The 24,879-nt window shown below is 39.1% G+C and overlaps 1 protein-coding gene across 4 annotated transcripts in view; it reads left to right on the top strand.

Moving 5' to 3' along the window:
• LOC139686329 (atrial natriuretic peptide receptor 1) overlaps positions 1 to 24,879 on the top strand; it is a 207,093-nt gene that overhangs the window by 80,877 nt on the left and 101,337 nt on the right. The window lies entirely within an intron of this gene.

The raw sequence follows: 24,879 nt of genomic DNA, 5'->3' as shown, positions 1-24,879 counted from the left end.
TATTGGAGCTGATTTCAGCGTTGCTACTTCCGCAGCCCATCCGGCAAATCGATTAGTTTTAAACGATCGAGCCATTGCTTATTCGATTGTTATTCTCGATTCTTCCCTCCCTAGAAGGACCCTTCATACCATTTTTTGCGGAATTATTTGCGCTTTAGCGACCCGACCTCGACCTCTCCCGGTCCCCGCCGCCGAATTCCGCCATCCTTAAGGGATATTGTCAGCTTTCGCATTCCAACGTCGATGTCCGTATAGCTAGCTCTCTCCCTTTCCAGGGCAGGCCGGCAGAGGCCGCCGCAACAGCGGCGACACACGTGTCTGGCGCCGTCGGTGACATCGGTCTCCCAGCGCCTCTCTGCCCTCGCTTAATAACTCATGTCAGCGGCTGAATAACGACCAGCCATACTGACTCCTTCGCTCTGTGCTCATCAGAGAAGGAGGGGGATCTTAGCGCGAGTTCACACCGTCCTTAGTAATTTATACTCATCCCGGAAGAGCTAGCTTACTGCTCATCTGTCGGTCCTCAACTCCCTGTGTCGTGAAGCAGGAGCATGTTTGGGAGATGTCTCTCTATGGAGGTCAAATGTAGACTCCATTAATGGGAATGGCATGGTTCTTCTAGTTCCATGTCCAATTTTCCAAATGTATAAATCTGCCATCTAAGTAACAGGAGGAAGTTGCTATGGAATCTCATTGAAGAACATCGCCAACATTATGTGATCCGTTTATAAGTAGGTAATAATGAAAGTAAACTTTGCTATCATCCTAAATAGTATGCGTTACTTACGGAGTAATTATCTTAATACCTGGATTAAATAATAAATTTTACTACCCTATCATGAGAGTCAAGGGAAGATTACATTTATATGATTTTTATTTGCTTATGAGCCCATATTAGAGTTTGGCATTCACGTGTATCTCAGAGCATCGTATACACGAGTTCACTATCGACCTCAGCTAAAAATTCGATACTTGGGTGACTTGGCCACTATCTTAGACGCCTAGTCGATTGAATTCAGTCCTTTCAAGAAGATGGATCGGAATTTACTAATCGACTGCAAAAATAGTGCTTCTTATTTGTTTTTGCTTCCACCATTAGATAAGCTATTTTTAATTACTTATAGTTAATTTTAATTCTTTAAGGTTATCTCAAATGTTTACAGTATTTTTACCATTGCAATTTTGTTAATGTTAATAATGTACGCACGAACACGAATGGCTACCAAGTCGACTCCTCCAAGCGAAGTAGATTCGATCGATATTGAATTCAACAAAATATAAAAGTCAAGAGTCGACCTCTCTGTCCCTTTTTTTGGACCAAAGAATTACTAGACCAATTCAGCTGCCTCTAACTTCAGCGTCTGTAACTTAAAAAAATTAAGCTGTCTATAAATGTAAGTTAATCAAAACGTGTTTCTTTTATTTAGGTATACGTAGGTGTAAACTATTTAATTCCTTTTTTGAACTGGCTCGGCACATTCAAAAGATATGTCATCAGTTCTTCCTTAATCGTAAATCAAGTAGTAAAATTTAACTTATTAAATGATGGAGCCATTGCTGTGTCTAATGTTAAGAATATTTGAGTTTTCACTAGGTCTCCAGCAGGCAATTTAAGTAACATAGTAGCCGTAATGGTATATATCACCAGCAATAAAGGTGTATCAATAATATTCATAATTTGCATAGTTCATCTTGAAACTATAATATTTTTATTTGTAATTACATACGAATAACATTTCTGTAGGCATAATGAGAACTAAGATGGAATAGCATGATATTTCTTATAGTCAAAGATTGAAATAATTTCTTATCCTAGCTATTCCGTCTTAGCTTCAATTTCCAAATTAATCCCTCCCTTGAATGGAACTTATCTTTACATTCATGTAACTTTGGCTGAAAGATTGATCCCGTCAAATGATATATTATATTTAGAGTAAGCCTCTTAACTTCTCCCTCTCGCACAAAAGCCCTCGAACTTCTTTGATACGATCACAATGGAATCATTTCAGTTGATTGATTAAATAGACCGACAAAATTGGGTATAAAAAGCTTGGGTCAGCCTTTTCAGACAGCGAGGGAAAGGGAGTAACATTATTTTCTTTCCTTTTGAATAAATAGCCTACCTTCTCCAATGATGTAGGATTAGCCCTCAATAGTTTGAAAATCTCTGCTCCATTTTGCATGGAAAATTGAACATTATAATTAAGTGTTTCTAAGTGTTCAAATTTTGTGGACATAATTTGCACGATGCTGGTGTGATCCGTATCGTGCATTACGGTCCAAGGGCAAAAACCGTCCTCAGTGACTATCCCTTTATCGTTACTTCCAAGGCTAGAGCATGAGAGCCTTCATCTTACTCTCGCTGACCCACATTCGGTTTGAGTCAGGAATTACGGCAGAGCCAATTCATTGTAAAGAGGTCATTCATGGAGAAGGAAAAATTTCAATACGCTGGCAGGTGGGATTTGAGGACCCTCTCGACCATGCCCTTATGCCTCCTAGTTCACATTTCGGGACCTCCGCCGCCAGGATGATTTTCTTTTGGTCTCGCTGCCTGCGGCCTCATTTTGATTTACCCACAGCCGCAAATACATACATGGTGATTAATTATCATCGTCCATTTATTACCTCCATTCACAAGGAAAACATTCACGCTTTTTTTAAACAGCTATTCACGCTTCAAATATGGAATGTAATACTTTAATTACGACGGGGTAACGTAGAATTTTAAATATTACCAAAAATAATCGAAATATTAACTTAATTTTTATTTGTTGCCCTGCATATTCACCATTCAGAGTTATGCATTACTCCCAGCGTTTCTTGACTTTTCGAAGGCCGTCATTGTAGAACTAAGCTAATCGAGTCCAAAATCATTGTTCCACCTCTTGATTGACGTCTTTTATGTTGGCAATTACCAGAAATTGTAATTGCATTTTGAGTTCTAGGAATGAGAAAAAGTCACTTGGGGCGAGATCGCGAGAATATGTTGGATGTGGTCACATTTCAAAGTCATATCGCATTGATTGCATATCGCGCCGTGTTTGTTTCGGAAAAGGATTCAGGAGTCATGAAACCCAGGGTGTGGACACCTTTGACATTTGCAATTCTTTGTGTCTTCGGTCAAGTAGTATTAAGTCTTCCACTTTCTTCACTGCCGTTCGTGAGTGATGGTCTTCCACATCTTGGATAGTCTGAGAGGGACATGTGGCCAGTTTGAAAATTCCCCTTCTACCTCACAACAGTGTGTCATATGACGGGCTATAATTTCCTTGAACAGTTATCATTTCATCGTGGATTTGCCGGGCACTGTAACCTTTCAAATGAAGGAACTTTATCGCACTATGAGCGTCTATCTTCTCCATACTGCGAGTTACGAGTACTTCAATCTACAGCTTACTCTAAGAAAACAAATCGATATTAATAGCTGTAAATTACAATGCTATCTAGATAAAAATTAACTATTATGAAGAATATATTTTACCCAGATATCTCGGTTACTTCATAGTAATAATTACTTTAAAACGATACCTCCGCGTAAGTTCTCAAGGAAGAATCAATTTATAATTACAGCTACCGTAGACGGTTGAGTCAACATCAGCGTCAGAGGAATACAATCTAAATTGAAAATACACGCATGAACGTTTGCGTATCATGGTTATCATTTTATAGCATACATTATTGAAAAAAATATCACATCAGGACTGAATAGAGTCCCTTGATCGGAAACAGAATGCAATAATTCAAGAAGTTCTCTCGGGTATCCCATCGGGTCAGGTTACAGTACACCGACGTTTCGATGGCTGACTCTGCTATCGTCTTCAGGGAGAAATTCAGAGCATAAAAAAGGCCTGGTATTTACACTTTCCGACCACGGCATTATAACGACCACAGAATCAACTTTACCGGCACGAAGAGGCTATGCCACGCCAACGGCTACTGGGATCGCGTGGTGAAAGAAGCCGTTGAAATCCGACTAGACATCAACAATTTCAACGGAGACAACGGCTTCCAAATCAGTAACACTTGGAAGCCAGTGCTAAAGAAAATAAAAAATGCACGGAAACGCGCCCGATTGGCCGTAGCGGAGCACATTAACGCTTCCGACCAATCAGGGCACACCTGAGCCTTGGCGGAGTGTATAAATACCAGGCCTTTTTTCTGCTCTGCTCTGAACTTCACCCTGAAGACGATGGCAGAGTCAGCCATCGAAACGTCGGTGTACTGTAATCTGACCCGGTGGGAAACCCGAGAGAACTTCTTCAATACCATACGCCGGGAAAACCTGAGATCCTTCAGAATGCAATAATATTGAACGGATGCCGCGTTCACTATCATTTAAATTTAATGATTTTGCTATAATAGAGATTAGGTTTTCCCTGTCATTTCGAACTCCTATTCCTAATCTAAGCTCAGTGTTTTTCAGGCTCAAATATGGGGGAGTTCATAGTCATAAAATGAGGATCGTAATGAATTCCTATGACTTTTATTGATATACCTGTATGTACAACTAGTCCCAACACACAGACGTTATCTTTAGGTACCTAAAGATTAAACCCATGCGTTGAAACTAGTCGAATAAAATTTTAGTGCATGATTACATAGTTTTCCTCATTCATTATTCATACGTCTCTATTTTTGTAACTTAATTTTTTGAGGAAGGCGTTACGTACACTAATTAATTCGAAACCCACAACCTATGATCGTTCGTTATTCTTTGAATCGTCTGCTTTGAACGAGATACTTTCAATGTTCACGTAGTCAAGGGAACTGGATGGTGGTCTTCGCCATTTTTCCATTGTTAGTTTTCGGGTCAAGCCACTGCGCTCGTCAAGTGGACCATTATTCATGGTAATATGGTACATGAGTTCATGCTATGATAAAAATTTGTATGCCTTTTCGCTTAAATAAGTAGGGATGGCACCCGCTGTTGATAGAATATAGGGTAACTGCTAAAATATTCTTCAACAACAAGGTTATTCCATCTCCTGATCGTGATGAGTTAAATTTATTTCTGGAGTAAATATTAAAATAAGGGATTTTTGTATAAATAAAACAGTCTCCCTTGTTCATTAAGTTTATCGAACCACCCCTACCACCAACTCGTACAATTTTGGCAAACTTGTACGCCTGCGCGTGTTCTCTGAGGCTGTCATTGGCAGCACGTGCAGTGTCATAAAGAAGAAGGGAAATCACTTCTAGCACCCGGGATTAGTTATTCCGAAAACTCCTATGGAGAAAAGGTCGCATGCTCCATCAGGGTTGAGTGAGAAATGGGGTCGAGGAGAATGAAAGGTAGGGGCTTGGAGGGAAAAGGCCGTCAGTGGGCCTACTCTGCATCTCGGCAAAGTGCTCTGCACTCTTTTGCAAAAAAAAAGCAGCAAGTCTAGGGGCGTTCTCTGCGGCACTCTGAATCGGGAATTTACTTAAATATTCCGTTGCCCTAAATAACACGACAGAGCGCTGTCACATAAAGCGAATTCAACGCGTCGACGTCAGAGGTACCAACTTACGAGATACTCGGTCGGGTCTGTCAAGGGCAGACCTCCTGTTTCAAGGAAAAAAATTTACAATTGATAATATTTCGATTTGGATTTTGATCTTAAATTGAACGGAGTGCTCAAAAAATGGCTTCCTGAGAGGCTATTAGGATTTTCCATGATGCATTATGGGCATAATAATTTCTCCTCCCTCTCGGCTATTCCGAACATAGGTCGTCGCAACGCTGTGCATCGGCTCTGGGAAAGGGATACCTGGTTAAAATTCTTACCGCTGGTCCTTGATTGGGACTGAGCGCGAGCGCAATGGTCTTCCGCCGAATGAGACCCAAGTATTGGCCTGGACAGAATCCATTATGCATTATTTCTAAGCGACCCGTCGATCATTTCCGTAATATATACCGAAACCCCGAAGAGTAGGGGGATTTTATTTTTACGGATTGTAATGTTACATGTTGGAATACTCATCGTGGAATAGATATCAGGGAGTGATTCAAATCACGAAGGTTCCCAGCGATGACTTGACGCTTCCTTAGACTAAGACGTTATGATAATTAATTCGTTTCATGTTCTTCAATTAGTATCTTGCTCTGAATAAGGAAATTCAAGGCGAATAAAAGAGAGAGGCATAAGAAGATTAAAGCCATTGCTTCGTCTCTGCAAGAAAATACCCGAGGCAATTATCCTTATGTTTATGAGCCGTTCACAAATCGTTTTTTTGCAATATTTATATCGTAAGTGCGGAGAAGTTGGCCATTTCGATAAAAATAGTTTCCAAGTCTATGTTCAACTGTGGGAAACGATAACCACGGCAATATTCATTTTACTACGATCAATACGGCATTTTAATATTTTTACCCATGTGATCTGCTCGATTTCGCCTTCCCCACCTCTCCTGTGCCCGTCTTTTATGTGTATTCCTATCCCTTTTCCTTTTATCTATTTCCATTTGAATGAGTATTTATATATATATATATATATATATATATATATATATATATATATATATATATATATATATATATATATATATATAATGGGCTGACAAAATATAACACAAATAGAATAGAATAGCAACATTTAAAAGGACACTCACACGGTAAATTGTTCGAGCTTACGGCCCTCTCAGAGGCCTTCTTCAAGAGAGACTGAATTTACCGTGTGAGTGTCCTTTTAAATGTTGCTATTCTATTCTATTCGGGTGATGTTGTGTCAGCCCATTATTGTGCCGCTCGTGTGAGTTTTTCCGTACAATCGTATATATATATATATATATATATATATATATATATATATATATATATATATATATATATATATATATATATATATCCCTCCCCGGACTACAACCTTGACGTGGTGGAAGGGCTTGTACGTTCCGATGACCCCTAGAGCTGTACTGGCGGGAGTAATAAAAATTGCTCCTGGTAGGGTCACCCATGCCAGATAGGTCGAAGGTTAGGAGCCAGACGAAAGGTAGTCCACGCAGCGTCTGTTCCTCAGTGAGGCGGCTGCAATGGCGTCTGACCCCAGTGGGGCGGCCAGTAAGTGATGGTGTCACGTTAAAAACACTATTGAGGAAGGCAACGGGAAACCACCTCAATTATCATTCCCTAGAAAAATATGATGGACAATAGAGATATTTTGAGTCCTGGCAACCACGGGGCTCGGCCCAATCGGCCGTGTCTCGTGCCCGGCAGCGGGGGAGGCAAGGCTTCCGCGGTCGTCATCCCACGAAACCCTTGCAAGGGAAAACCAGCAGCAGCAGGACAGAAGACGCAGGAGAAGAAAACCAAATTAGTTAGAATAGGAACGTGGAATGTTAGGACAATGATGAGGACAGGGAAATTGGAGAATGTTAAGCGAGAGATGGAAAGGGGAAATATAGATATTTTAGGTCTATGCGAGGTGAGATGGAAAGATAGCGGGGATTACTGGAGTGATAAGTATAGAATAATATACAGCGGTGGGGACGAGAGCCAACGAGGGGTTGCCATAGTATTAAATGAAGAGGTAGGAAGAAGCGTAGTCAACATAGAGCAGGTAACGGATAGAATACTACTAGTGGAGATAAAAGCAGAACCGACGAACTTAGTTATTATCCAGGTATACATGCCACCGAGCAACCATAAGGAAGAAGAGGTCGATAGGATATACGATCAGTTAGAGGACATGATTGCATGTGTTCCTGCAGGGAAACATTTGATAGTGATGGGGGATTGGAATGCGACAGTAGGCGAAGGAAGAGATGGTGATGAGGTGGGGGACTACGGTTTAGGCACGAGGAATGACCGCGGGGAGAAGGCAGTTGAGTTCTGCAGGAGACAGGGGTTAGTTATCACCAACACTTGGTTCAGACACCACAAAAGACGCAGGTATACATGGAAAATGCCAGGTGACTCGGGAAGATATCAGCTAGATTATATCCTTGTTAGACACAGGTTTAGGAACAGTGTGATAAATTCCCACAGCTTCCCGGGAGCGGATGCGGACTCAGACCACAATTTAGTTGTTATGAAATGTAGCGTACGTTTTAAAAAGATAAGGCAGGGGCGGCGAGTTAGAAAATGGAATGTAGAAGCATTAAATGGGTTGAAAAGAAAGGAATACAAACAGGCGGTAGAGAAAATCATGGAGGACGGTAAAGAGCTAAGTACTATTGAAGAAAAATGGGAATGTATCAAAAAAGGGTTGTCTAAAGCGGCAAAAGACACTATTGGAACCGTTAACGCTAAAAGGACTCGTAAACCATGGATCACGGATGAGATGATTACAAAAATGGATGAGCGGCGAAAATGGAAGAATATAAATACAGAATTAGGCAAAATGAAGTACAAAGAATTGAACAATAAATTGAGGCGGGCAACAAATAAATCAAAGGAAGCATGGTGGAAGACGCAGTGCGAGAATATGGAAAGTCTGCAGAGGAAGGGGGAAATCGGTGCGCTTTACAGCATAGTTAAATCTTTATCGGGAAGTAAGAAAGGGAGATCAACAATAGCAGTTAGAGATAAGGCCGGTAAGGTAATAGTTGACGCAGGAAAGATCCAAGTGAGATGGAAGGAATATGTAGAAGAACTGTATAGTAAAGAGCTTAGACCAACAAAGTTAGACATTGAAAAGGAACATGACGTAGAGGAAGATAGCTTAGGTCCAGGCATACTAGACAATGAGATAGAAAGGGCATTAAGGGAGATGAAACTAAATAAGGCCGTGGGGGTAGATAACATTCCCGTGGAACTTTTGAAATGCTTAGGAAAATGTGGGAGGGAGAGGCTATATGGGCTGATCCGTAGTATTTATGAGGAGGGAATCTGGCCGGAAGACTTTGTGAGATCAGTTTTAGTTCCTATTCCGAAAAAGGTAAAGGCCACGTCATGTGAGGACTATAGGACAATTAGTTTGATATCCCACGCAGCTAAGGTTGTTCTCAGGATCATAAACAAAAGGATAGAGAGTAGGGCAAATGATTACTTAGGGGATGATCAGTTTGGGTTTAGGAAGGGGAGAGGTACGCGTGATGCCATTGCAGTAATGAGATTATTAATCGAGAGGAATATAGAACACAACCAGGAGGTATTTGCCTGTTTCGTAGATTTCGAAAAAGCGTTTGATAGAGTAAATTGGGAAAAACTAATGAGTATATTGCAGAAAATAGGAATAGATTGGAGGGAAAGGAGGCTAATCCGCAACCTGTACATGTCTCAGACTGCTCAGGTGAGGGTGGGAAACGAGGAGTCAGGATGGGCAGTGTTAGGAAGGGGTGTAAGGCAGGGTTGCCCATTATCACCGTTGCTGTTCAACCTGTACGCAGAAGAAATGATCAAAAAGGCATGGGAAGAACTCGAGGTAGGAATGAAAGTGGGCGGGGATTTCGTAAAATCAGTTAGGTTTGCTGATGACCAAGCTTTAGTTTGTCAGTCAGCCAAGGGGCTGCAAGCATTGCTTAGTGAATTGGAAATTCAGTGCGACAGGTATGGGATGAGAATCAATATTAATAAAACAAAGGTTATGCGATTTTCTAGAAAGAAAAAGGCCAAGCTTAACATTAAAATAGGAGGGCAAAAGCTAGAGCAGGTAGAACAGTTTACGTATCTCGGTAGTGTTTTGGACCAACACGGTGAAAGTAGTAGGGACGTAAGGAGAAGAATTGCGCTAGGCAAAGAGGCTTTCACAAGGAGGAGGGATTTGATGACAGGGACTTTGAGTAAGGATGTTAAGAAAAGACTCGTAAAAGCTTTGATATGGAGCGTAGCTATGTACGGAGCGGAAACGTGGTCATTGAAGCAGGAGGATAGACGTAGATTGGAGGCTTTTGAAATGTGGGTGTGGAGAAGAATGGAGAAGGTGAAATGGACAGAGAAGAAAACAAATGAGGAAGTACTTGGTATGGTGGGCGAAGAGAGGGGTTTGTTGGGAGAAATCCTATGGAGGCAGGAAAAGTGGATGAAGGGGGTGTTGACCGGCAGTGGGGTGTTGAAGACTGTGATAGAGGGTAGAATGTTGGGCAAAAGAGGAAAGGGAAGGAACAGGATAGGGCTGTTGGACGGGATGAAGGGAGGAAGGAAGTACTCAGAGATGAAGAGGGACCTGATATAGAGTAGGATGATTGATTTTGTGTTTTGTTAGGAGTAATAAAATATTTGTTTGGTAGTTGTGTCCGTCCAAAAACCTACCTTAACCGGTAGATTACTTACTTATATATATATATATATAAAGGAGAGTGTTTTTTTGTATGTATGTAATTTGTTTACTTTTTTGCTGTCATAGAAACAGCATTTTTCCAACTATGCCAGCAGGATACTTTTGCAAGAACACTATTGTATTCAGAATTGCCGAGATATTATACGTGGAATACATCAAGGAAAGTCTTTTGTAGAAGAAAAATGGGCAACTTTGATCCTGAGAATAATATTTATTCATGTGACGCATTGGGCCGAGTCTACACAGTCCATCCTAACAACGCCGAATGTTATTTTTTAAGAATGCTTCTACATTCCATTAGAGGACCTCGCTCATTTGCAGAATTAAGAACGGTAAACGGAGAAATATGTGAGACATTCAGAGAAGCTTGCCAGAATTTAGGGTTGCTAGAAGGAGATCAACACTGGGATGACTCATTGCGAAAGGCCAGTTTGATTTCTCTTCCAGGACAAATCCGAATTTTGTTTGCCATCATAATAACCTCCTGTAATCCATATAACCCAACAACAATATGGGAAAAATATAAAGAATCAATGAGTGAGGATATACTGGCTAAAGTTCGAAGTGAAAATCCTACATTGGATATTACGTTTAACTCCGACATTTTTAATAAAACTTTGATTATTTTGGAGGAAAAGTGTATCACCATGGTTAACAAGACTTTAGTGGAACTCGGTCTTTTTGCACCTGTACAAGATCAACAGGGTGTATTTTATCCAGATTATATCCGTGAAACTAGCTACAATGTCTTAGACTTAGAAGCATACATCGCGGATAAAAAGCCACTTCTTAATGAAGATCAGAAATTCGCGTACGAAACAATAATGGATCAAGTAGATAAACAAGAAGGAGGTATCATTTTTCTTGATGCTGCTGGTGGCACGGGAAAAACATTTTTAATTAATTCAGTTCTCGCTGAAATCAGGGTTCATGGAGAAATTGCTCTAGCCGTTGCATCTTCAGGTATTGCAGCGACATTCATGGAAGGAGGAAGAACAGCCCACTCTGCCCTTAAGTTGCCCCTTAATATTTCCCGACCAGAAAATCCCACATGTCACATAAATAAAACAAGCGGCCAGGCACAAGTCCTTATAGAATGTAAATTGATAGTATGGGATGAGTGTACGATGGCTCATGAAAAATCTCTTGAGGCCCTCAACGCAACACTTCAAGATCTTAGAGGAAACTGCAGTTGAATGGGAGGAGCTCTGGTACTCCTATGTGGAGACTTCCGTCAAACTCTGCCTGTCATTCCAAAATCGACTCTAGCCGATGAAATTTATGCCTGTTTAAAACATTCTGTTCTATGGAATCATGTCCAAGAAATTAGCCTTAAACAAAACATGCGAATCCTCTTAAGAGATGGGAATGCTCAAAATTTTGCAAATAAACTTTTGGAGATTGGAGAAGATAGATTAGTTATTGAAGCATCTGGTATGATAAAATTGTCATCAGATTTATGTGTATCGGTGAAAACTGTCCGCGATATGGTACAAACAGTCTATCCTAACGTTAATCAAAATTATAAAAATTTAGAATGGTTGCGAGAAAGAGCCATTCTTGCTCCTAAGAACGATGATGTTAATGAAATTAACAAGGAGATACTAGCCATGCTGCCAGGAGACGTGATTGAATATAAAACGGTTGATACCGTAGTGGATGCTGACGAAGCCGTCAATTATCCAACGGAATTCCTAAATTCACTTGATCCAGCTGAATTGCCACAACATCGCCTTATACTTAAAGTAGGATCTCCAATCATTTTATTGCGAAATTTAGATCCACCAAAAATCTGGAATGGGACACGATTGTGTGTGACAAAATTAATGAAAAATATAATCCAGGCAGTCATTTTAACTGGAAAAGGAAAAGGTGAAATAATTTTTATTCCACGGATACCTCTAATCCCAACTGATCTTCCCTTCAACTTTAAAAGATTACAGTTTCCAGTCCGGCTAGCTTTTTCAATTACCATTAATAAATCACAGGGACAGTCTTTAAAGTTTTGTGGTGTTGATCTAAGATCGCCATGTTTTAGCCACGGGCAACTTTATGTTGCTTGCTCCAGAGTAGGTTCGCCTAAAAATTTATATATTCTTTCTCCTGGATATGAAACAAAAAATGTAGTTTATAAACAGGTGTTAAATAAAAAAGATTCTTAAATTTGTATGAAGTAGTGTATTATTGTACTTTATAATTTGTTGTTTTTATTTATGTAGTATATTTATATTATTGTTTCTCCCTAACCCGTGCAAAGCCGGGTATTCAGCTAATATATATATATATTTATATAATATATATATATGTATATGTATGCGCTATATGTCATTGTTTGCGTCTGATTTATTGCTTTAAACATTGAGGTTAACTTTTTCTGATTAATCAATAATATAATGGAAGGAGAGCATACTTTCTGGAAAATTCCAATCTGATTATGGAGTACAGAAAAATGTCACAGTAGATCCGTTTACTAATTCCTTAGTTTTAATACAATGTATTAGATGGTTTAAGTTTTATAAATTGAAATTAGATTGTTTCCATTTGTTTTCATAATTGCTCTGTTCCTCTTTCATCCCGTTATCAGATATATGTTTCAAAGCTATCAATTCGTTTGCCGGAGGACGCAGTGTGCACACGTCCTTTCAAAAGCGTTTAAGCAGCCGTGCGGCATGGAATATGAGTTAATTCTCGTTACGTGCTCTCGTCTGCGTTAGGCTTATTTTGCACGCTTAAACACAAACAGGACAGATTGACTGAAACATATTTGTGCCCCCCCTTCGATCAACTCCCACCAGAGCCCTTCGTCAGCCGTCTGCGCCGGTGGATTTTTTTTCAAGGCTGTGGAAACAGAATGATCCTCCGCCTTACGCGGTCCCGCGGAGTCCCACAGTCCAGACCGGGCTCTGTGATTCTCCTCCCTGGACGCAGATTAAGATTTAATCGCTTTTGGTGCGACGCAAGGATGCCCATCCTGTGGTTGTAATCCTCTTTAGTTCGATTTAAGAAATATCAGTCGTCCTCCGGGTCGTGGTGCAGTGGAAGGAGATTGCAAATTTTGCCAGAATTATCTTGCCTTATAGACTGACATGATAGACACGGCTCGATGCGAATCATTACTTTAATTGTCTCGTCCGGCGAACTATGGGATAGGCGTGCCACGAAACGCACTGTTCTTATCCTATATGATGTTGTATGATTGCTATACTAACATCTTTCTTCTTGTGTGTTTTCTATTTCTCCTTGAGTGGGTGAAACAGCTCCCTAACGCCATCACTTGGCCAAAGAATCGGGGCACTTGGTTGCATAAAGCATCGGAGACCTCAGTGTTAATTTCAGCGTTTCCTGGATAGCTCAAGTGGTTAAGAGCCTCCGCCCGGCAAGTGGAAAGATCCGGAGGTCCAATCGCCGTCTAGGAAATATTTTTACATTCGTTATCTGCTTGATTCCGCCTTCGCCACCTCTCCTGTGTTCGTCCTTTATGTGTGTTCCTATCCCTTTTCCTTATATCTGTTTCTATATAAATGAGTATTTGTTCGCCGTTTGGCGGGATTTCGTGTTTGAATATATATATATATATATATATATATATATATATATATATATATATATATATATATATATATACAAATATATAAAAACACAGATGTAGATTTTTAGAATATAGAGACACAAAGAAAGGACACTCACAATTTGTTATTTTACGTTTCGACAGCACGGCTGTCGTCTTCAGAAACAGAACTCTTTGATTCTGAAGACGACAGCCGTGCTGTCGAAACGTAAAATAACAAATTTTGAGTGTCCTTTCTTTGTGTCTCTATATTCTAAAAATCTACATCTGTGTTTTTATATATTTGTGTGTCGCCGAAGAGCGTTCCATTTCGAAGATATTTTATATATATATATATATATATATATATATATATATATATATATATATATTTGTTTATTTATTTATATATACAAACTTGGGCAGCAATAAACAATATAAGAACACATAAAAAGTTCACTCACACGTTATATCTTGATCATTTCGACGGAATTCAGCTCCAGCGTCATCGGAAGAAATAGAAGTAATGGAGCAAGTAAGCATTACTTCTATTTCTTCCGATGAAGACGGAGCTGAAATCCGTCTGAATGATCAAGAAAGAACGTGTGAGTGATCTTTTTATGTGTTCTTATATTGTTTGTTGCTGTCCAAGATTGTTATTCAACACTTCCATGTTACTTCGACGGAATAATTTATATATATAAACAGATATATATTTATATGTTATATATATATAAACACGAAAACCCGCCATATGGTGAACAAAATTAATGCACATGGAAATAGATATATATTGGCGGGCCGATGCAAGTCCCGGTCCTTCACATGTGTTCCCATCTCTTTTCCTCATATCTATTTCCATGTGAATCAATATATATATATATATATATATATATATATATATATATATATATATATATATATGTATATATATATATATGTATATATATGTATATATTTGTGTATATATATATATGTATATATATGTATATATTTGTGTATATATATATATATATATATATATATACACACGCACACAACCATTGGTCGGTGATGATAAAGTACACCCAGTACTAAACCCGACGGCGTATGAAATTCACTCATCTGGATAAGGGGCGGTTCCTTGGCACACTCTCGAAGAAATCAATTAGAGGTAATTACACAAGTTTTTAATGGGAAGAGAGTTTTGCAAATTCATTGCAAAGATGATCCAGTTCTAGTGAACTGACCACATATGGGTGATGACGGATTATTTGAAAATTATAAAAATGTTGAGTTTCATTCACTTTTATATTATTTTATCTGCTCAAGATTTGTTCCGTCCTTGCCCGAATGATGATGGAGAGTTAAGAGATATGCGATCTCCGACTCGGCCGAAAAAAGGCGTTTTCGGTCAAAATATTTGAAAAGCTAAAAATAATATTTGTGGAGACATCAGGTTGATCAATAAAATGGACTTCGATACCATCTCTCAAATGGAAATTGATAGAGTTGGCATTCCCTACTCCAATATCGTCTGGTATATGGGTTTGGCATATGCTCAATAAATTCCTGACGTGGTTCATGCAATCTCCATGACGATAAATGGGATGTCATTCCGACTCAAAACATGAAATAATACTCCCATCTCATTCCAGGAAACTGCTAGTGATTACAGTTATCCTTTTTTCGATTATTTCTCCATAGTTAATTGGGATTTGTCGGCGAAGCGAGCTGCAGGGGTTACAATATTATTTATTTAATTAAAAAATACGCTAATTTTAGTATTATGGGCATGTTACTCTTTGTCTTTTTATAAAACTGCACACGTCTTGATATTTTTAATCATCTTTTCACGGTGTTTCATAGATATGTATTGATTTTTTTCCTGGTGCATAATGACGCGTGTTTCATCCCACTACCTCAGAGGTTTTTGTTCCGGAGATTATAAATCATTACTTACTTACGTTCTTAGCTCCCTATTGAAGTAGATTTTATCGATGTAAAAATCTTTCGAGGGTTTGCAACTTTAATTTTATATCGTAATTAATAAGATAATAATCCCAGTTGGTCTATCGTCTCCGGTGTTTAAGGACGATTTTGTATTAAACCAATTGGCTGATAGGCTACTGAGCAAACGGTTGCGAGCCATTACTTAATTTGTTAAGGGTTCGCAGTGTACGCTGATTTCTCATAGAGGACTTGATTCTTAGTGTTCGTATGAAATGCCATAAAAGCAGGCTGGCTTCTCATTTGGGTTCACTTCACCTACGTTTAATTCGCTAACTTGTAACGCACGCTTTCGGCTTTTTCTTTGGCGGAAGAGATGATGAATTGGCTCCTCTGGGATCGAGAACATGGATGAGGCGGATAGTGTCACCCTTGTTCTCCCTCCTGGGCCAACATTATCAGTTGGTGAAGCTGAAGACCAAATTTCCGTACGTGGCATCTTTGAAACTGGTCACATCTGATACAACCATGACATATACGTTATTCATCTGTCCATAATTTGACCAAACTTTTTGTATGACAAAATTATCTAATCTAATTTTGATGTATCCATTTAGAGTTAGTTAAACCTTTCTGCAGATTAATTATTATGACACAGTTACAGAGTGGCCTCAACGGCGCCTAACATGTCATGAACGCTTTTATCTTGTATTTGTTTTCGATGGTAATGAGGCTTATTTAATTAAATTATTTTTGTTGTGTTTGGATCAGGCACGTAACAGCTATTGTCCTCATATCTCAGATACAGGGCATAATTTTACTGTTCATTTCACAATGGCCATGTTATGTTAATAAGAGGAACTTTATTAATAGTAAGCTATATATATATATATATATATATATATATATATATATATATATGTATATATATGTGTATATATATATATATATATATATATATATATATATATATATATATATATGTATATATATGTGTATATATATATATATATATGTATATATGGTTCAAACGCCAGCAGCTGGCGTCAGCTCCACCCAAGCTATGTGATTTTAGGAATAGATTGGAGGGAAAGGAGGCTAATCCGCAACCTGTACATGTCGCAGACTCAAGTGCGAGTGGGGAACGGGGAGTCCGGATGGGCAGTGTTAGGAAGAGGTGTAAGGCAGGGTTGCCCATTATCACCGTTGCTGTTCAACCTGTACGCAGAGGAAATGATTAAAGAGGCATGGGAAGAACTTGAGGTAGGAATGAAAGTGGGCGGGAATTCGTAAAATCAGTTATGTTTGCTGATGACCAAGCTTTAGTTTGTCAGTCAGCCAAGGGGCTGCAGGAATTGCTTAGTGAATTGGAAATCCAGTGCGACAGGTATGGGATGAGAATCAATATTAATAAAACGAAGGTGATGCGTTTTTCTAGAAAGAAAAAGGCTTAGCTAAACGTAAAAATAGGAGGGCAAAAACTAGAGCAGGTAGAACAGTTTACGTATCTCGGTAGTGTTTTGGACCAACACGGTGAAAGTAATATGGATGTAAGGAGAAGAATTGCGCTTGGCAAAAAAGCTTTCACAAGGAGGAGGGAGTTGATGACGGGGACGTTGAGTAAGGATGCTAAGAAAAGACTCGTAAAAACTTTGATATGGAGCGTAGCTCTACACGGCACGGAAACGTGGTCGTTGAAGCCGTAGATAGACGTAGACTGGAGGCTTTTGAAATGTGGGTTTGGAGAAGAATGGAGAAAGTGAAATGGACAGACAAGAAAACAAATGAGGAAGTACTTGGTATGGTGGAGGAAGAGAGGGATTTGTTGGGAGAAATCCTATGGAGACTGGAAAAGTGGATGAAGGGGGTATTGACCGGCTGCGGGATGTTGAAGACTGTAATTGAGGGGAGAATGTTAGGCAAACGAGTAAAGGGAAGGAACAGGATAGGGTTGTTGGACGGGATGAAGGGAGGAAGAAAGTACTCAGAGATGAAGAGGGACCTGATGTAGAGTAGGATGTTGTGTTTTTCTAGGAGTAACAAATTATTTAATTAGTCCATCGAAAATCCTACCTTAACCGGTAGATTACCTAATAATAATAATATATTTCAGTGATTTTATCGTCACATCTACGTAGCCGTCAAGGTAGCTCTTATCCAAGTAGCCGTGTAACGCACTTATTACCCATACGGAGAGCGGGATTCCAGGGCATATATCTTAATCCTCCCAGACCCTTTTGTTACCGACCTGTTTGTCGTGAGCAGAGCCATGGACCTCTCTCAGGAGAAATCGGTATGTGCGTTCAATTTCATAGGGTGAAACTGATCAACCAACTGAGTAGCTTCAGGCGTGATGTGATGGAAGTCGAACATTATGAATAACTGATCGTAGCACTTTTCCACTTGATCCTAAATCGCTAAATGGTCTCGCCAATTTGAATTTTTATGCGTTCCGAGTCTAGAACATAGTAATTATCTTTTCAGAAAGTTATATATTCTCTTGTTTGCAGTCGCATGACCGTTTCGAGGGCTTCACTGTATTTTGGGATATCTTGAAAATAAAACCTCTCGTACTATTAAATGAATTGAAATAGTTTTGTTCAATTAGAAACTTTTATCCCAAAAAATGTGTACATTTCTAATACTTCAACGACATTTCAAGTCAAGTTACTCCCTGAAGCCTATGAAAGTCCGTATTTCATATTTTTTTAGACAAATTTAAATGTATAATTGCATTTCTTTCAAAGTAGCTTTATTAGATATGTATTAAAAAGCTAAGCTAATACCATTGCCAACCGTAATCTTCAGGTAAGGTTCGTAGTAAACTTCCCCAAAGGACGGAATTTTTAACGGGAGCCAGATAATACTAAGTTCAATGGCTTCCTTTATTTCAAAAGAGAACGCATGAGAAATGTTGGTCTAAGTATCATAATTCATCTTCAAGGCTCTCTAGATAGAGAGGATATTAACTTCACACGTGCAGTTGGAGATGGTGTTTGGATTCTTTCAAGCATTCCCACGATGCGGAAGGCGCCAGAAATATCGAAAAACCTCGCGATAAATTGCCCCGGACATCACCTTCCATTAAGAACCAATCTCGTGGGATGTATAAGCAAGTTCCCTTCATTGGAAAGCTACGTCTTCTCGACGAGCAGTTTCCTTTCCGGCGTTCGAAATCAAAAATCTCTTCTTTCCTCCCGCGTGGGGAGACTAACGCACTGACCTTAGCTTCCTTCTCCACCCCTCTCCATTCCTTTCGCGAAAGGGAGCTCCCTGCGCAAATCCAATGACCTTGAAGAGCTCCTTTCGGGAGTCGGGAATTTACTATAACAATTACGTTAACTCCTCTCGTTCGATGCCGCTTCAGGGACTCGCACGTGTTGCTCAGCGACGGCTCTCACACCCCGTTTCCCTCCCCCACATCCTCCTCCGTCCCTGGCCTTCCATCATCCCCCTCCTTCTATCGCTGGAAGATTCTCCTTCCCCGCTTCCTCCCCTATCTCCCCCTCTGAACCATTTCAATGGTAAACTTTTTCTTTGCCGCAGCAGCTTAAGGTCAAGAAACAGGGTTGTGTAAGCGTTTTCCTTGAAATTCAAGGAACAGATGTTTGTGTAGTTGGCGTAAAATAGTCAGAAAGTGGGAATTGTGAAATTAAACAAAGTTGTCCCTAAAAATTGCGGACAATTTTCAAGTTATTTTTCCCCAAAACAATACTCTTCAAGTGTTTTGGGATATTACGAGTGGCGTAGACATTGGAACGAAACTACTTGATGAAATTATTTCTCTACCTTTCGCCAAAATAAGCTAAAATTTGAATAATAAGATTAAATTCGGGAGGAAAAATAGATATATCTCAGTATCAGCGAGGAAACCGAAATGAGAACAGCTTTGTTCGGCTTCTTTGCTCAACTCAAACATTGCCGATCAAAGGCCGCGACTTCGTTCCCACCGTTGATGCTTTGTTTTGAGTGCTGGGTAAACATAAAATATTTTCCTCTTAGGAAAACTGGGGCCCGTTTCCAAATGCTAAAAGTCAACTTCATAGGCCTCTAAGATTAATCGTTAAAATTACATAAGATTTTCCAAATCTTATCCTTTGAATGCATTAAGAGATTATTGCCGATTTGTTGAATTCAAAAGGTTCCTTTTTAGTAGGGTTAAACATTTATAATGAGTGGGTACTACGAAAAACAATTCGCCGAGTGTGTGGCAAGATAGGATATTCTGAATCTAAGTGGGTATACGGGCCACCGCAGATGAACAAAATGCTAATATTCATAATAAACCTTCACTAAAATTCAAAAAGATTCACCTAAAATTGTATAAATCAATGGTTCATCTTGGAAAATCTGTAAGAAACCGCAAAGTTTGCGTAAAGCATAGAAATATTGGTGAACTCGCCACGAAATGCTGGTGTGGTAAGAGTGTTCCTATGGCCGAGTCGTGAGTTGAACACTCATAACCATTTGGTGTTAACATGCCTACGTTCAGTGGGAATTTCAAATCATTTGAAATATTCGATTCAATTGCAACGTTAACTATAATAAGAATCTTTTCAAAACTGCTTTTTTATGGTTGAATTGGTCGAACGTGATTTCAAATTATTTTCGGAAACACATCAAGGAAGGATAATGCGATGGTTTGCGCATAAAAATAAAATCGGTCGAATGCAGTCTACAAGGTTTCTTTTGCGATGATTCAACTGCCGATTCACCGCCTGGGGTTGATAGGAAATTCTAGTTCTGAAGGTCGTATTTTTTGTGTCATATCTGGGGCATGACCGTAGCTCGAGTGAAGTTCTCGCTCAGATTAAAAAATATTTTATATCAATGCGCAGAGATTTACTGCGTTCTAAAATTTCTAAAGGAGCTTTATCTTTTAAAGAATTTTATAAATTTGTTTTATTTAATCTTCCCTGGGGTCTGCGGTAGATAATTTTTTCTTCCATTTGACCTTTTTACAAATATATCTTTACATTCACTTAACATACATTTTCCTACATCCCCAGTTTGTTACTTCATTGCCGTATTCATCCTCTCGTTTTTGCAATGTCCTCATGTACCTGCACTTTAAATTATTTTTTATTTGTTTAACTACGAACTGTCAGCTTTCTCTCCGACTCTCCATCAACTGAAAGTGATAAATCATGTGTTAATTTTCACAAATTAATTTGCCTCCGAATTTTCTTTTTTTCTACCATAGTGCACTAAATACATTATTTATAATGGCGGTTTAATAGCTAATAGTTTGAATAGAAGTTTGGTTTGGGTAGAACTCCCGGCGGAGTTTCCTCGCGCAAATCACCAAAGCATATGAATGAATATCGAGGCGATTTAGATCACTAAGATCACTTGCTTGAAATTTCATAATTGGCCGGCGATCATACACAAATCTGCTTCAGCATTGGTAATTACAAACTTAATTTTCTCATTAAATATTATTTTTCCCCTTTTAAACTCGAATGTACTCCATTAAATTCCCTCACACTTAAATCCGTGGAATAGCAACATATCCACATATGTTCATTTCACGCATTTTAAGCTGTTAGGTTTGTTTTTACGGTAGAATTCAAACTATTCGTAAATAATTGAATTTTTTGTCTTACTTCGGTGTAGATATATAATATAAGGTTCAAATATTACCTTCGAGCTTATTTTTAAGCATCGTTTCTCATGATTCTAAAATCTGTACAGATCAAATAGAACATCTAATATGGTACTTCATAAATATGCAGGATTCCGGGAACTGGTAACGAAAATGTATCACTGAAATGTTGGAGAGTCCATTTTACTCTGATCCCAGTTCTTTCTTCTTCAAATGCAGCGACGTGCGATGGCGGTCAAGTGAGCTGGGACGTCCGAACCGACGTGGATCGAGCTCTTTGTTCTTAACTCGCCACGTTTCACTCGCCCCTGGCCCTTTGCGAGACAGATGCATCGCCTCCGCTCCCAAGCGACCACTCAATGTCTGCGTGTGCCTTGAGAGGGGCACATATTTCAATCTCCTTAGTTAATTCGAGGCGCTTTAAAGCGTCCGCGTCGGCTAACTCCCCATTTATTTTTTTCTATCTCTCTCCCTGACGGCGCGGCAGTGCGAGGGATTTGGTGCAGCGGTAGTTGAAGGCGTTGTTGCGTCACTGAAGTCCCTTAATCCGATTGAATGCAGCCGTCCCGAATATTGCGCGCGTTGCCTCTCGGCGATGGGATCAAGTGACGTCCGCAAGCGCCGCGTCGTTCGCCTCCGTGTGTGTGTGTGTGTGTGTGTGTGTCTGCGTGTGTGTTTGTGAGCGTTCACGCCCTTTCCCGGCCGATGTCCACCCCTCCTTCCATTCCCTCCCACCGCACTCTCCTTCCACACCTCGCATCTTCCCTGTGCGCCTCCCCCCCTTCCGTGTATTTCTGTTTTCCCAGCATGATTTCAATCCGCTTCGGGAAAGGCCTCTGAAATACGCATATGCCCCTCATAGGGATAGCCCAGCGAGTGGATGAAAAAAAAAAGATGTTTAGGGTGGTCGAGCGTTTCCCAGATTCGACGATTGCATTTTCAGGCCCCTCTCCCGAGTCCTCCCTTCGGAGAATTTTTTTATCATCTAAAGAGTCTCTTACCCTAGATTGTGTTTGCTGCGTAAACTTTTTTTTCCTTTTAGTGGCGAGTACAAAGGGCAGTGGGCACACGTGGCGCAGTTTTTTCTTATCAATCCGCTCGTGCTCCCAACGGCTGACTCAGACGTTATATGCCCACCATCCAGGGGTAAAATTAATTTCCATTGGTGTTGTAACGTCCAAGGATACTTTTAATTCGACGAATTGCGATAACATAACTTTTAATTCAAACAGTTCGCGTCACCTTTCTTCCCCACGCACGAAACTCATAATTGATTTACCATTCTGTATTTTTCATCGAAAAGATTTTAACCCTAGACCGATCAGTTTTAAATTCTCTACCCGATAAATGATTACAACGCACCAATCACGTCAGTCGTAAGATTTGAAATTTAAAAAAATAATATTGAACAGTTGAATTAACTGTTATTTCTTTAAACTTTTCAAAAAACCATCCTTCATTTCAATCAGAAAATTTCAAGATGAAGCTTATGCGTATTTATAATCGTCCGGTACTCTCAGAGCTCTTGAGTTGCATTGATGGTTTACGTGATGTGTCACCGGTCGAGGCAATCCTCTCCATTACTAAGGCAGGTCGTAGTTTTATTTCAAAGGGTCAATTTTCTTGAAAATCCATAATTAAGGCAGAGAACCCACGAGGTACTTTAACTATTAATGCGAAAATCTCCCTCGCAACTTATTTTTAAGAAGACAGTAACTAATATGAGAAATTAGAGAGAAATTTAAAGTGCCTTTGATCTTTACTAAGAGTAGTTGCGTGTTTTTACTAAAAATGGTTCAAATAAAATTGTGAAAATTTCTCAATCTCTTATTTCGAAGTAGTCCAGCTCTGGAATGAACATGAAAGCATTAGTTTCACTATGCAGAACATCGTGCGTCCTGCTGATGAACCGGATGATGGTGGAATTACAGCTGGAAATTATTAAATCTGGGCTATTTTTCACTGAATGGTCCAAAAATATTAAGCTGCGAAATTCCTGCTTTGGTAGAGACAATGTAACCCTTTTTGATGATAACATGGGTATATCCTTTATCCAATCATGGAATTCGAATGAAATAATAATTTTTTTTGTCTTGAATATGGTGCGATCTATTATACCAAGGTGATTCTCTTTTTCAATTACATTTTCACTTTTTTAGGGAATGGTTTGTAATATACGCACGATATTCTTCCTCATCGTCGTGTTTTATAATTCAGAGTTCATAACTAATACCAGTTACATATGTATTTAATATTTATTGAACATTTATAGTCTAGTGAGCAGAGAGTTTGGCTGCTGAACGCAGTATCTGGGTTCGACTCTCGGTGACGGTGGACACTTTGAAGCTCTTCCACATCTCTTACGAATACCTCAGGCAGCACAGGGAAAGAAACCGTGCCCTCTTCACTACCCTTTAATGTGTATTTTACACGCAGTAGGGCTTGGAACTTCACCCTAAATCAATGTAGTAAACTGTCTAGTTTATTTTTGTGCCTATCAAACAGTGGCATTTGTCCGGGTAAAAATAATTTAATGCCAACTAATAGGGATATGTAGACAAGTTTTCCACTATTTGATTGTATATATTTTCATTCAAAACTAAAGGAATCACACAAGATGTATATATAATGGTCTTAAATTCTGAATGCAATTTTATCGTTCGAAGTTTGTGTTCACCATTGTGGAAAGTATCTTTAGGTGAGTGAATAAATGACAATTTAATTTACCCTTAAACTTGGTAATGGATGCTATCAGTGCAGCAAATGTTTATGGTGTATTTCATCGTTTTCATTATTTCACCCATAGCATTTATATAGTATTTCAGTCGTCAAAGGGAACAGTTTTTTTGAATTCCTATTCAATTGAATGTCCTATTCAGCTATTCCAGGATTATATTAATATTGTTTTGCCAAGAGATATTTGAAAATTATATTTTTGGTAGAGAAATAAAAATAAGCTTCATACTATGCATCATTATTAGGTAACTAATTTTTCTCCGCCTCTCCATATAGACTATGGAAATCTTTTGCTCTTCCAGTAAAGTTTCTCAGATGCTATTTTTCAATTCAGGCCCAATGAAAATTTTTTGAACGCAGAATAATGTTTCCAAAACTCTCCATCACTTGATCCTATAATATGTCTGGCCAAGATACGTCTCTTCTCCATCGTTCACGCATTATAATTCCGATTTTTTCATGATTAGTTAAAATCGCTTTCTAGATACGGCCTCAGTAACACTCTTCAATTCACGGGCCAGTTTAAAAGAATATGGAGTAGGATGCATGACACTTCGAATATTAAGCATCACTCCGTGCTAAATTATTATCTAAATAGCGAAATATTCCGGATATACTTTCTCGTATCAGTCCTGATTTTCTGATTTACTTCTTGAATCTTCATAATTTCACCACTCTGCGATAAAGCAAAGTCATAATTGAATTTAAATATTGGAAACCATTTATGGGTCGTCGACCTTTTGGCTAACCCAATGTTGTTTCTTTCGTTTATTTTATTTTTATTTAATAGTGTGACCATTGCCGCATTTGAAATGTGACGTATGTATATTTTTTTTTCTTGGAGGTCACTAATGAGTGCG

The sequence above is a fragment of the Hetaerina americana genome, unplaced genomic scaffold, assembly GCF_022747635.1.
Source record: "Hetaerina americana unplaced genomic scaffold, ioHetAmer1.1.p SCAF_14, whole genome shotgun sequence".
Taxonomy (NCBI): Eukaryota; Metazoa; Arthropoda; class Insecta; order Odonata; family Calopterygidae; genus Hetaerina; species Hetaerina americana.
Note: the sequence above shows the minus strand (reverse complement) of the source record. Positions and strands in the feature narration are given on the sequence as shown.